A 13,839-nucleotide genomic window follows, 5' to 3' on the forward strand; every position below is an offset into this window, starting at 1 on the left:
CCCTTGATAAAAACCTCCCTTTGACTCATCAGTGGCCAATCAGCGATCTTCACAGCAGCTTAACCAAAGCTGATTAACCAACTCACATTTCCTTTTCCCCGCTGTGAAACCTTCACTCTCGCTTTCATTATAGCAAAGTCTATGTAACTTTAGACTTTCATAATTCCCTAACAGCAACTGCGAGTCGAGTTTCATGGCGACAAGCACCTAGCTATCACCGACGATTCTCGTAAGAAAGCTGTTTATATTTTCGTTGTGTGTTGGTGATGAGAGAAGCCAGTGGAACAAAAACAGCTGTCAGCAGAATCAGATTCTTTTCACACGCGGAAGCCTACATCTTTTTCCGCGGAGCACGACAGGTGGAATTCCAAATGACAAGTATCTCTTGAGTTTGAACCGTTTTTAAGGGGATTAGGAAATGTATATAAGGGGAGTCCTCACGATTATATTAATCTTAATGAACATCAAGCACAATAAATCAGAGACCTCCCTAGTGCCGTCAGTGCACCTCATGCGGTGCACCGTAGGCATAACTAAAGATTCTTTGCAGTGTGCCTTCCTGAGGCCCCTAGCTGCAACCCCTTTCGTTCCTTTTACTGTACCTCCGTTCATATTCCCTTTCTTCCATCTTACTATGCACCCTCTCCTAACAACAGATTCATAGTGCAACTGCGTTGGTTTTCCTCCTGTTATACCTTTTACACCTTTCTACTCTCAAATTCCCTTTAAGCACTGAATGACCTCATTGGTCCCAGTGCTTGGCCTTTGGCCTAAATTCTATTTACAATTCAGTTCAGTTCAATAAATCAAAGGCATGATTATTAGCACACAATCGACAGCACTTAAGCTGGACATAATCTAATATTCGACCAAGGACCACTTTTACCTTCTAATATTTGATGTCAAGTGGATTGGTTTGTGAACCCATATATAGTATATATATATATATGTTATATATATATATATATATATATATATATATATATATATATATATATATATATATATATATATATATATATATATATTATATGTTTGTATGTATATATTCTTTTTTATTATTTTATGATGGTTTCCTTTAGTAGTTGAATAATTTTGTTTGCATGGATATTTCTTTTTTATTATTTTATGATGGCTTATCTTTTTGTGCTGGAATCACTGTAAGTTACTAAGCAAAAGTCATGCCGTTGCCTAAATTCTGTTTTTATAATAAAATGCTGTAGGCTTTTGTTTATTATTATTAAAAAGGATCACTTCCATGCTTACGATGTGCTATTATTTTTTTCGTGAATAACCAAGTATTATTGTTTATTATAAATGTATGTATATATATATATATATATGTATTTTATATATACATAAACATTATATATTTATATATGTATATATATAAAACTATATATAAAATATATATATATATATATATATATAAAACTGACTTATATATATATGTATATATATACTGTACATACATATATATATGTATTTATATATATAAATTATATATATATAATATATTATTATATACATATTTATATAAATATATATATATATATTATATATATAATATATATATATAAATTACATATATATATATATATATATATATTTAATATATTTTTATTTAATATATGTATACATAATGTGTGTTTATGTAATTATGTATGTATGTATGTATGAATACGTGTATGTATAATTAATCACATTATAAGCTAGACCTCAGACAAACCTTTGAAACTCGAAAAGAAGAAATAAGACATCTGTTTCCCTGAAACAGCTGTGACTCAGGGGTATTGTTGGAAGGCAAAAAAAAAAGAGAGAAAAGAAGAAAGAAAAAAAAGTGGAGGGTGAGTGGTTGGAGGTTTGTCGAGAAATAGGAAATGGGAATATTATGGAGTTGCACGTGCGGGAGACTTAATAGAAATATCTATATTATTTTTGTTGTTGTTTTTACTGGTGCTGTTCTTTTGGCTAATGATGGTGCGAGTATAACTACTACTACTATAATAATAATAATAATAATAATAATAATAATAATAATAATAATAATAATAATAATAATAATAATGTGTGTAATAAAAGTCCACAGTTATATAGGTGTTCGAAAGCCTTTGTTTATTTTAAATAGTAATATATATACTATAATAATAATAATAATAATAATAATAATAGATTGTGAATTTCTTAAATAATAATAATAATAATAATAATAATAATAATAATAATAATAATAATAATAATAATAATAATAAGACAGAATTGAAGACAAAGAAGATCTTTTCCTCTCTGAGCTTCAGGCTAAAAAGTTTCAGTTTATATCTATTTCTATTTTTTCCTGTGTGTAATGCATATTGCCTTCGAAAAATATATGACCTGTTTAGACCTGCCTCTCTCGATGTTGACCTCATTTTAACTATTCAAGAGGGAGGTTGGCTAACTAAGTGGGTGCTTTGAGATATAATTTTATATATATATATATGTATATATATAGTACATATATTTATTTATATAGATTTATTTATATATACATATGTATATAAATGTATATATATTCATATATACATATATATTTTACATATGTATATAAATTGTATATAATGTATATACATTCATATATACATACACATACATATATATTTACATATATGTATATAAATGTTTATGTATATGTATATATAAAGATATTACTACACACACATATATACACATACACAGTACATATATGCATATTATATATATATATATATAGATATATATATATATATATATATATATATATATATAGTATATATTTATATATATGTGATATATATATATATATATATATATATATATATATATATATATATATACATATATGTTACATATAAGTGTAGATAGGCATAAGGAGAAAAAGAGTTGAGAGAGAGAGAGAGAGAGAGAGTTGTTGATTCGATGCCAGATCACAGGCAACAGCATTTGGTGCCGTCTGGCACCAGCAGAACGAATACCTTGGCACTGCCTGTGACATGGGGCAGAGTTGACTCAGCCTTGTAATCCCCCAACACCAGATGTGTGTATGTGTGTGTGTATGTGTATTTGTGTATGTGTGTGTTTAGGAAGCGATGGCGGGGCGTTATATTCACGAAAATGAGGCCATCCGAATTCCCTTTTGTAGGTTATTTTTGTTGCTGGCCGAAGTACTTGCCCTGAATAATAAATGCTGGGGAGAATTGCCGACGATTTTGTGTATGGCTCGACTTGTAAAGGAAGAAATTGTTCATGAATTTTAGTAAATGTATGAAATGTATATACATATAAATATATATATATATATATATATATATATATATATATATATATATATATATATATATATATATATATATATATATATATATATATATATATTGTATACGTAAATTATATACATATATATAAATAAATTATATATATATATATATATATATATATATCTATATATATATAATATTTTATATGTATAATATGTATATATGCATAAATATACATACATATATATTGTCACTACTACGAATCTCAATAGTCTTTTTCTCTGATTGCCGCCATAGTGAAGCACATTCTCTCTCTCTCTCTCTCTCTCTCTCTCTCTCTCTCTCTCTCTCTCTCTCTCTCTCTCTCTCTCTCTCTCTCTCAGTACTTTGAATCTCTTAGATTAGTTTTGACCTATCTCAGTGAACACCTATACCCGAGGGTTGTGTCTCAGCACGCAGAAATGAGGACCGCGAGTAATCATTTCAAGGCTACAGCACTTGAAATGTTTCTGTGCCTCAATTCTTATGTGTGTCGAACCTAGGTGCTGTGACTGTTAAAATTAGTAATGTATGAAACTTTCTTTGAAATGGGTAGGATTTTAATTCTAAGCTTCACCCTAAATACCCTGCACAATTGGTTTTATATCATTATGAGTCAAAACCCTTCAACCAACACATACGACTGAAACCTTGGCCGCCATAAGTCGATCCTTCACGAAAATGACCAGTCCCTGTGACCTACCAGATGGATTTATACTTATGAGCCGGCAGTGTGTTCATATATAGCCATCAGGCAGACAATATTTTATTTCTTGTGATCATAGTGTACCAAGAAGGATAATTTCTGAAGCATTCAAAAGATATTTCGCATATATAGATTTGACGTGCGGATGTACAGTAAGCGTTCTCTAGATGTTTTTAATCAAAATATTCAAGAAATTATTGGTTTTATATATATATAATATATATATATATATATATATATATATATATATATATATATATATATATATATATATATATATATATATATATATATACATAATTGTTTGTTAAAACTTGCAGATGAGGAAGTAGTGTTAATACATGGTCCTTGACTGGCTGGTGTTTCAATTATTCAAGGCCCATGCTCTCTCTCTCTCTCTCTCTCTCTCTCTCTCTCTCTCTCTCTCTCTCTCTCTCTCTCTCTCTCTCTCTCTCATTTATGTCTTTGAATGGAGTGCATAACTTTTGTCGACGATACTACTATTTTTTTTCCTTTCCTCATTGACATCATTGATTTTTACTCATTCTATTATTCCTTTTCAGGAGCTGATATCTCTCTCTCTCTCTCTCTCTCTCTCTCTCTCTCTCTCTCTCTCTCTCTCTCTCTCTCTCTCTCTCTCTCTCTCTCTGTGCATCATGATCACCTGACAACTGAGATATCTTTATGCTAAATGTTGTATATCATCATGTGGAATTTATGTATTCATGTCGAGATTTCGGATAGCTTCGGTTCCTTAAATAAACCTCTATTTTAGACCGTCAGTTGTCATTTCCTGTGATCAGTTGGAGGATGGCGCCTTAGTTTTTAGTTTTCTGTAAAAGAAAACTATTGTGCCGGCTTTGTCTGTCCGTCCGCACATTTTTCTGTCCGCCCTCACATCTTAAAAGCTAGTGAGGCTAGAGGGCTGCAAATTTTTATGTTGATCATCCACCCTCCAAGCATCAAACATGCCAAATTTCAACCCTCTAGCTCAAGTAGTTTTTAATATATTTAAGGGTTAAGTTAACCATAATCGTGCTTCTGGCAACGATATAGGTCAGGCCACCACCAGGCCATGATTAAAGTTTCACGGGCCGCGAATCATACAGCATTATACCGAGACCACCGAAAGATAGATCTGTTTTCGGTGTCCTTGATTATACGCTGAACAGAGAACTCGATTGCGCCGAAGAAACTTCGGCGCATTTTTTACTTGTTTGGAAAAGTGTCGAATATGCATCTTTCAATTTTTGAGTTATCTGCATCGACGGCGATTTTCTCATTGACATCCTGTTTCAGCAAAGTATCAAGTCTGTCTATCTCACAATCCAGGATGTATGGTGAGAGAGAGAGAGAGAGAGAGAGAGAGAGAGAGAGAGAGAGAGAGAGAGAGAGAGACACTCGATATTTAGCTGAAATAGGAAGTCAACGACAAAACCACCGACGATGCAGATAACTCAAAAAATTGAAGGATGCATAGTCGACACTTTGCCAAAAAAGAGATGAAGTAATTAAATGAATTCAAGTTTTATTTTTAGTCAAGATTTTCCTGTCTATTTAAATGACAGAAGGAAATCCTTCAGACAACTAGAAACTGTTGTTTACAGATTAATGAAATGCTGAAACACATTAAATCTCCAACAATAATTAAGTGAGAAGTAAAGGTTATTCTTTCGTAAACACACACACACATTCACACACACACTCATCCGTACACATATACTGCCCTAAAATGGAGGACTGCAGTATCTGCAAAAATACAAAACTGAGAAAAATGGTAGTTACTCCCTTGCCATACAACGGATTTTGCAGATACTGCAAATGGGACCCCCTAACTACTCGAGGAAAGCATTGACGAATCATTCTGAAACTGCAGTAACTTGTGTATTAGTGTTTCACGAGCCCAATAGGTGGCATATCTCAATTTCGACAGTTTTGCAGATACTGTAGTTTTCCATTTCAGGGCGGTATGTGCGTGTGTGTCCGTGCTCTACAATCAGTCACTTCGCTGACGCCAGTGTCATGTAGTAGGTGTTCTCCCCCTTGTCACTACAAAGGCAGACTTTCCTAGTCTTGTATTTTAGTATTGTTGACTAAAATATCTATCTACACCAACGTCCCTACCGCTTCTCAGAGAAGAAGATACATTTGTTGCTTTCCGACAGGTGGGAATGAATGGGTGTTCGTCAGAGTGATTAACGTACAGCCCACTTTACCTTTGAGATAAAATCTCTCTCTCTCTCTCTCTCTCTCTCTCTCTCTCTCTCTCTCTCTCTCTCTCTCTCTCTCTTTGCATGTTAGATTTTTTTTTTTATTCTTTGGTTTTATTAATTAGTTACAAGCTCTCCAACTTTGGCAGCAGACGGACACAAACACACACACATACTGTATATATATATATATATATATATATATATATATATATATATATATATGAACTTTATCACTTACACAATTGTTTTGTGCGTTAATACAGTTAATAACAGGAGTCCTAGAAAGCTTGTAACTTTTCCTGGATAAATATCTCCGCTAGATACCATTCAGCTTTAAATGAGGTCCTGTTTTATATATATATATATATATATATATATATATATATATATATATATATATATATATATATAAATTTCAAGTCCGAATACACGTGTGGCTTGTACATTTTGCTTGCAAAACTTCAAATATCCCCAAAAGCTCCTTCCAAACTTCAAGGATGAATTCTTGGAGGGATTAAAGAAAACTGCTATAATTTTGCTCTATTTATTCATTCCCGAGCCATCAGCTGGTGCATCTTCTCCCGGGATTCACTATATAGCAGAGTACAGATGAAGATGCTCTAAAAACAAGAATAGAAAATAGAATTTTGAAAATTCAACACGAGCTTTGCAGTTCGGAAAAATGGTCAGCAGAATTTTTCAGGCCGGGATATTTCATGATAATTGTTTGGCTGCACTCTGCTATATATTAGAATGTGGTTCCATTGTGACTCTAGTGTAGCTTCGATGAGGATGGACCAGTTATTTGCTTGGGAAAGGATAAATATAGTAGTGATGTAGCACTATTGTTTATGCCTCCAAGAACTCAGCCTTGAAGACCTGAAGAAGTTCTGGAGATATTTGAAGATTTGTTAATAAACTGTGGAAGCTACACATGTATTCGCACTTGTTTACGTATATGTATATAAATATAAATATTTATATGTATATATATAAACATACATATAATTTGTATGTGTGTGTTTGTGTGTGCGTCTGTTTGCGCGCGCTCGTGCTCACACGCACGCATACTTGTAGAAGCCACCTCGTACTCTATTGTGTTTCGTTTCCTTAACAAAATTTCCAATTAACTGTGTTTTGGCTGCAACTCTGCAATTTTAAAATTGCAGATAAACACCTGCAAATACTCTCAAACTGCCACGTTTAAAAGTCTGCGACGATTGTAACGTTATTAATAATATTAAAAATTACGTCAGATTTTCCTTTACAAGCAGAAATTTTCAAATGATCAATGGGTAACCATTTTATCAAACCACAAAAGGAGGAGTTACATTATAATATTTGGAGAGACATTTCTGCCTTACTTAGCTATCACTTTCCACTTTCCAACCTCCTCCTCCTCCCTCGCTCCCTCCCTCCCTCATTTCTTCCCTCTCCCTCTTCCTCCCTCTCCCTCTTTCTCCCTCCAACGAAACCATTCCACTTCCTCCTCCCTAAACCACAAACAGTCCACATGAACGACATTCCTCTATCACCGGCAAATACCACCAGTGTATTTCAGTCACTAAACCCCCCTTCCTCCCTCCCCCAACCACCCACTCCCCCACACTTCTGGCCCCTTCCTAGCCACCCCCTTCCTCATTATTCCCTTAGCTGTTTCTTCCTTTTATTCCCCCTTACTCTTAGTTTTACAACTTTTCATTTCCTATCATTCTCCTTACTTTCCTAACCCCTTCTCCTTCTGTTATTACTAGAACTCTTTCATCTCATTCTCACCTGATACTTCCACTTCACTCTTATTAAGCCTTAACCCTCTTCGCTTACGCCCCTAATCTCGTCCTTGGCTTTGCTAACCAAACCCCAAACCCCAGACGCCAAACCTCACCAATTTCCTCTCCCACTTTCCCTGAAGGTTTTTCTTTATTTTTAATTTTGAGGTTTCTGTCAAAGAAAACTATTGTGCCGGCTTTGTCTGTCCGTCCGCACTTTATTATGTCCATACTTTTTCTGCCCGCACTTTTTTCCGTCCGCACTTTTTTCTGTCCGCACTTTATTCTGTCCGCACTTTTTCTGTCCGCACTTTTTCTGTCCGCCCTCAGATCTTAAAAACTACTGAGGCTACAGGGCTGCAAATTGGTATGTTGATCATCCACCCTCTAATCATCAAACATACCAAATTGCAGCTCTCTAGCCTCAGTAATTTTTATTTTATTTAAGGTTAAAGTTAGCCATAATCGTGCGTCTGGCAACGATATAGGCCAGGCCATCGCCGCCCCGTGAGTAAAGTTTCATGGACCGCGGCTCATACACCCTTATACCGAGCCCACCGAAAGGTAGATCTATTTTCGGTGGCCTTGATTATACGACGTACAGAAAACTCGATTGCGCCGAAGACACTTCGTCGCATTTTTTATTTATTTATTTTTTTTTCTATCAACTGACCGTCGACAGGATGGATGGTTGTAGGAGAGAACCTACAGCGGTAGAGATAAATCCGATAGCGTTTATTTTTACTTTTTTTTTTTTTTTGTTATTCTCGTCTCATTTTTATAGCCGGACGGTCGCTTAAGAGAGGGGCTGTTGGTCGGTGCCAAAAAGAATAAGCAGAACGGGGCGGCGAGCGAGAGAGTCTTCGACGAGGAATTTCAAGAAGTCTATTGTTGCAACAAGACAGCCTTTGTGTGTGTGCGTGTGTGTGTGTGTGTGTGTGTTTTTGTGTGTTTTCCTGAGTGATCTGTTTTTAATCATTGTGCTTTCTCTCACTTTAATGCATTGTGTGTGTGTATTTATATATATGTATATATATGTATAATATACATATATGTATATATATAAATATATATGTATGTATATATTTTATATATACATATATATATATATAATGATTTATTTAATACTTACATACTGTATGTGTATATATTTATATATTTATGTATGTATTTATGTGTGCATGCATGTATGTATACATGTATATATGTGTATGTATGTATGCATGTATGTTTTGTTTGAACATTTGTATGTATGAGGAAGGAAAAAAGAATAGTTTTTAATCTTATTTTTACCCTATGTATTAGTTATTTAGGTCATAAACAGTATGTACACCACGCTATTTATAATAGCACGCTTTCTATACAGAAGTGTTTGTACGTATCCCCACTTATAAATGGGTTATTTAAGCCCACTTCTTTTGGAGTGAGTCAGTCCCCACTTACTTTCCTTACGACAGCCCTTCTATTTGTTCCTCTTTTAGTTGAGAGTTAAATCGATTCATTGCTTTGTGTCGTGCAAACACACACTCGTACGTCTCTGTCGGTACTGTCTGTCTCTCTGTCTGTCTGGGTTTGTAACGTTTTGTTTACTGATTCACTATTTATATTTATGAACTTGTCTGTTAATGCTTATACATTCGTTAGCTCTTTATACACGTATTAGCAGGTATATGCTGTTTAACATGAGAGAGAGAGAGAGAGAGAGAGAGAGAGAGAGAGAGAGAGAGAGAGAGAGAGAGAGTTACTGATCACTGCTCATTCACTATTTATATTTATAACTTGTCTGTTAATGCATATACATTCGTTAACTTTTTATACACGTATTAGCAGGTATATAATGTTTAACATGAGAGAGAGAGAGAGAGAGAGAGAGAGAGAGAGAGAGAGAGAGTTACTGATCACTGCTCATTCACTATTTATATTTATGAACTTGTCTGTTAATGCTTATACATTCGTTAGCTCTTTATACACATATTAGCAGGTTTATGCTGTTTAACATGAGAGAGAGAGAGAGAGAGAGAGAGAGAGAGAGAGAGAGAGAGAGAGAGAGAGAGTTACTGATCACTGCTCATTCACTATTTATATTTATAACTTGTCTGTTAATGCATATACATTCGTTAACTTTTTATACACGTATTAGCAGGTATATAATGTTTAACATGAGAGAGAGAGAGAGAGAGAGAGAGAGAGAGAGAGAGAGAGAGAGAGAGAGAGAGAGTTACTGATCACTGCTCATTCACTATTTATATTTATAACTTGTCTGTTAATGCATATACATTCGTTAACTTTTTATACACGTATTAGCAGGTATATGCTGTTTAACATGAGAGAGAGAGAGAGAGAGAGAGAGAGAGAGAGAGAGAGAGAGAGAGTTACTGTTCACTGCTCATTCACTATTTATATTTATGAACTTGTCTGTTAATGCATATACATTCGTTAACTCTTTATACACGTATTAGCAGGTATATGCTGTTTAACATGAGAGAGAGAGAGAGAGAGAGAGAGAGAGAGAGAGAGAGAGAGAGAGAGAGAGAGTTTACTGATCACTGCTCATTCACTATTTATATTTATGAACTCGCCTGTTAATGCATATACATTTGTTAACTTTTTATACACGTATTAGCAGGTATATGCTGTTTAACATGAGAGAGAGAGAGAGAGAGAGAGAGAGAGAGAGAGAGAGAGAGAGAGAGAGAGAGAGAGAGTGAGTTACTGATCACTGCTCATTCACTATTTATATTTATGAACTCGCCTGTTATTGCATATACATTCGTTAACTTTTCATACACTTATTTGCAAGTATATGCTGTTTAACCTTGAGAGAGAGAGAGAGAGAGAGAGAGAGAGAGAGAGAGAGAGAGAGAGAGAGAGAGAGAGAGAGTGTGTGTGTGTGTTACTGATCACTGCTCATTCACTATTTATATTATGAACTCGTCTGTTAATGGATATATATTCGTTAACTTTTCATACACTTATTTGCAAGTATATGCTGTTTAACATTGAGAGAGAGAGAGAGAGAGAGAGAGAGAGAGAGAGAGAGAGAGAGAGAGAGAGAGAGAGAGAGAGAGACTGAACACTGCTCATCCACTATTTATATTTATGAATTCGCCTGTTATTGCATATACTTTTGTTAACTATTCATACACTTATTAGTAAGTATATGCTGTTTAACATTGAGAGAGAGAGAGAGAGAGAGAGAGAGAGAGAGAGAGAGAGAGAGAGAGAACCCCCTTGGTAGCTTTTATACTTTTTACTGTTGGCAAGTGACAAATGTGACCTACATTATTAGCAGCACTGCCTGGTGTATAATGGCCCTGGCACGGCTCTGCTTGAAGAAGTGAGCAAACTAACCCAATTGCATAAGGCAGTTTATTCAACCCGGAGGCCAGTGAGAAAAAAAAGAAAAAAAAAAAAAAAAAGAAAAGGTCATTTGTGCTGTGTTAAAGTTTGTAAAGTTATATTCCATCATATTCAACTTGTTAAAAGTGAGACCAGCTCAGAACGGCAGGGCAGTGCAGGGCAGGGCGACGGGTCGGTGGCTTTGGTCTCCATACCCCGCTGGTGGAAATCCCATTTCGCTCATGTTTGGGGCACGGTGCCAAGATGCCACTATAGACTGGCTCACGTATGTTCTTTTGATACCCTCTCTCTCTCTCTCTCTCTTTCTCTGTCGGCTTCTCTCCTTTTGTTATTCTTATGTTCATTGAAGAGCAATATAAGAGCTTTAACCCGGAAATGTATTTTTCATATTTTACTGCCATTTCGTCTGCCAGAGTCGTCTTATCTCTCTCTCTCTCTCTCTCTCTCTCCGTAAGTTTTGTGGTCGTCATATGATGTAGCTACATGAATAATTATGGTGCAGATTGTAACACCTAACAAAGAAATTTGAACTAAAGTCTTTAAAATTCCAATGGACAGAAAACACCGAGAGACCACATCAGCAATGTGACCAACTTCCGGCATTGTGCACTGCGCATGTGCAAACAAAAGAGGGCGTGAGATTGCCGAAGGGTTTTTACACCCTGTTCAATTTTTTTATGTGAATTGACATACGAGTATATCTTTAAATTATATATTGCGTCACATTCATGCATTTCTTTCATAGATTATCTTTTGTTTTATAACACATATATTTATTCGAAATGAAAGAACGTTTTATATATAGTTTCATTGTCTACAATTGGCTGAATAACTCTATGGCATCAGGTAGCAAGATTTAAGTGAATCGTACCAGTATAGCCTGCATGTATATGATGCAGTTTTCAATGATACGTGCAATTGATTATCAGGTATAGAACTGAACAACAAGAGAAAAATAAATTTATACCCTGCAATAATTTTATGTTCCTAATGGAATAATTTTAGAAACTAAAATACTCCGGGAGATTGACTTATATTTCGCATATTTTGCTGTTTAATATTATTATTGATTTTGAGTTTGCTGTTAAATGATGTACTCTCATAAATTTTTATTCATTTCCATACGGAAATTGATACTCATGGCCACTGGTTGTTCATTTTTGCTTTAATAATACCATAGTTATTCATTCATATTCTATGATATTATGAGATTTTCTGTATTCGAATGCCTAATTTCATGCCAACTTTATTTCCTCTTACTCGTTCATAAAGCAATGGTTATTAATTTTCATATTAATTATCATAAGGATTATTATTTATTTTCACTCATACATCGTATTAGTTTTTTAATATTCACTCCAAATGTTATCACCCATTTTTCCTTTCAAAAGGCAAATCGTCTTCATTTGCATTCATTGAGCAAGAATCTTTTGTCCTTATAATGCTTATTTCATTTTTCATTTTCATAAAGCGATGGCTTATTCTTTTCACACTCTCGCAAGGCATTTATTATTCTCCACTCTGCCATAAGCCACTTGCCATTTATTCCAATTCCCTCACAAGACCATCTATATTTTTCAACCCTTCATAAGCTATGGTTATTCCTTGTCGGAATGGGATATAGAATCCAGGCCAAAGGCCAAGCACTGGGACCTATGAGGTCATTCAGCGCTGTAACAGAAATCGACAGTAAGAAGGTCTGAAAGGTGTGAGAGGAGGAAAACCTCCCAGTTGCACTGTGCAACAATTGTTGGAGAGGGTGGAAAGTCAGATGGAAGAAAGAGAATATGAACGGAGGTACAGCAAAAGGAATGAAGGGGGTTGCAATTAGGGACGCTGCAAAGACCATTAAGTAATGCCAACAGTGCACCACGTGATGTGTTATTCATACGGCAAAATAATGATAATTCATTTTCAATCCTTCATGATTATTCAGTTTTAATCTCTCATGAGGCAGTAAGACAGTGGTTGCAAATTTCCTCTTTTTGATACATCATTAATATTCATTTTTCGTTATGAAATCACTAAATAACTTCTCCATTTCAGATGGGATCATCTGGCAGCGCATCACACTGAAATCATTAACTTAAAAGTCAAGTGAAAATTCTGTATTCTCAAACAGATAGCAAGGTAAGTTTAATGTAATATCATGATGTCCTTCCTAAATAATCTAGTAACTTTGTTACGTAGTATTTTGTTGTTTTAACTTTATTGTCGTGCAAATGAGTATAAAAATCTTGAAGTGAGAAAGGTATCTTTATGGAAAGTACCTCAAATGGTTAAATTTTCAAAAAAATTTTTAAAGAGGGGAAAGGTGTTATATATATATATATATATATATATATATATATATATATATATATATATATATATATATATATATATATATATATATATATATATATATGACTATTTATCACATCACCGTGATTATATATATATATATATATATATATATATACAGTATATATATATATATA

General features: G+C 34.3%; 1 protein-coding gene across 3 annotated transcripts in view; it reads left to right on the forward strand.

The window, feature by feature from the left end:
* The window catches only part of LOC136840735 (retinol dehydrogenase 13-like), a 256,460-nt gene that overhangs the window by 98,883 nt on the left and 143,738 nt on the right, over window positions 1-13,839 (forward strand). For all 3 annotated transcript variants that reach the window (XM_067107556.1, XM_067107559.1, XM_067107557.1), the window contains exon 2: window positions 13,406-13,489. The gene's annotated coding sequence lies outside the window, so the exon portion shown is untranslated. The remainder of the gene's footprint in view (window positions 1-13,405; window positions 13,490-13,839) is intronic.

This window comes from Macrobrachium rosenbergii, chromosome 8, assembly GCF_040412425.1.
Source record: "Macrobrachium rosenbergii isolate ZJJX-2024 chromosome 8, ASM4041242v1, whole genome shotgun sequence".
In the NCBI taxonomy this organism is placed as follows: Eukaryota; Metazoa; Arthropoda; class Malacostraca; order Decapoda; family Palaemonidae; genus Macrobrachium; species Macrobrachium rosenbergii.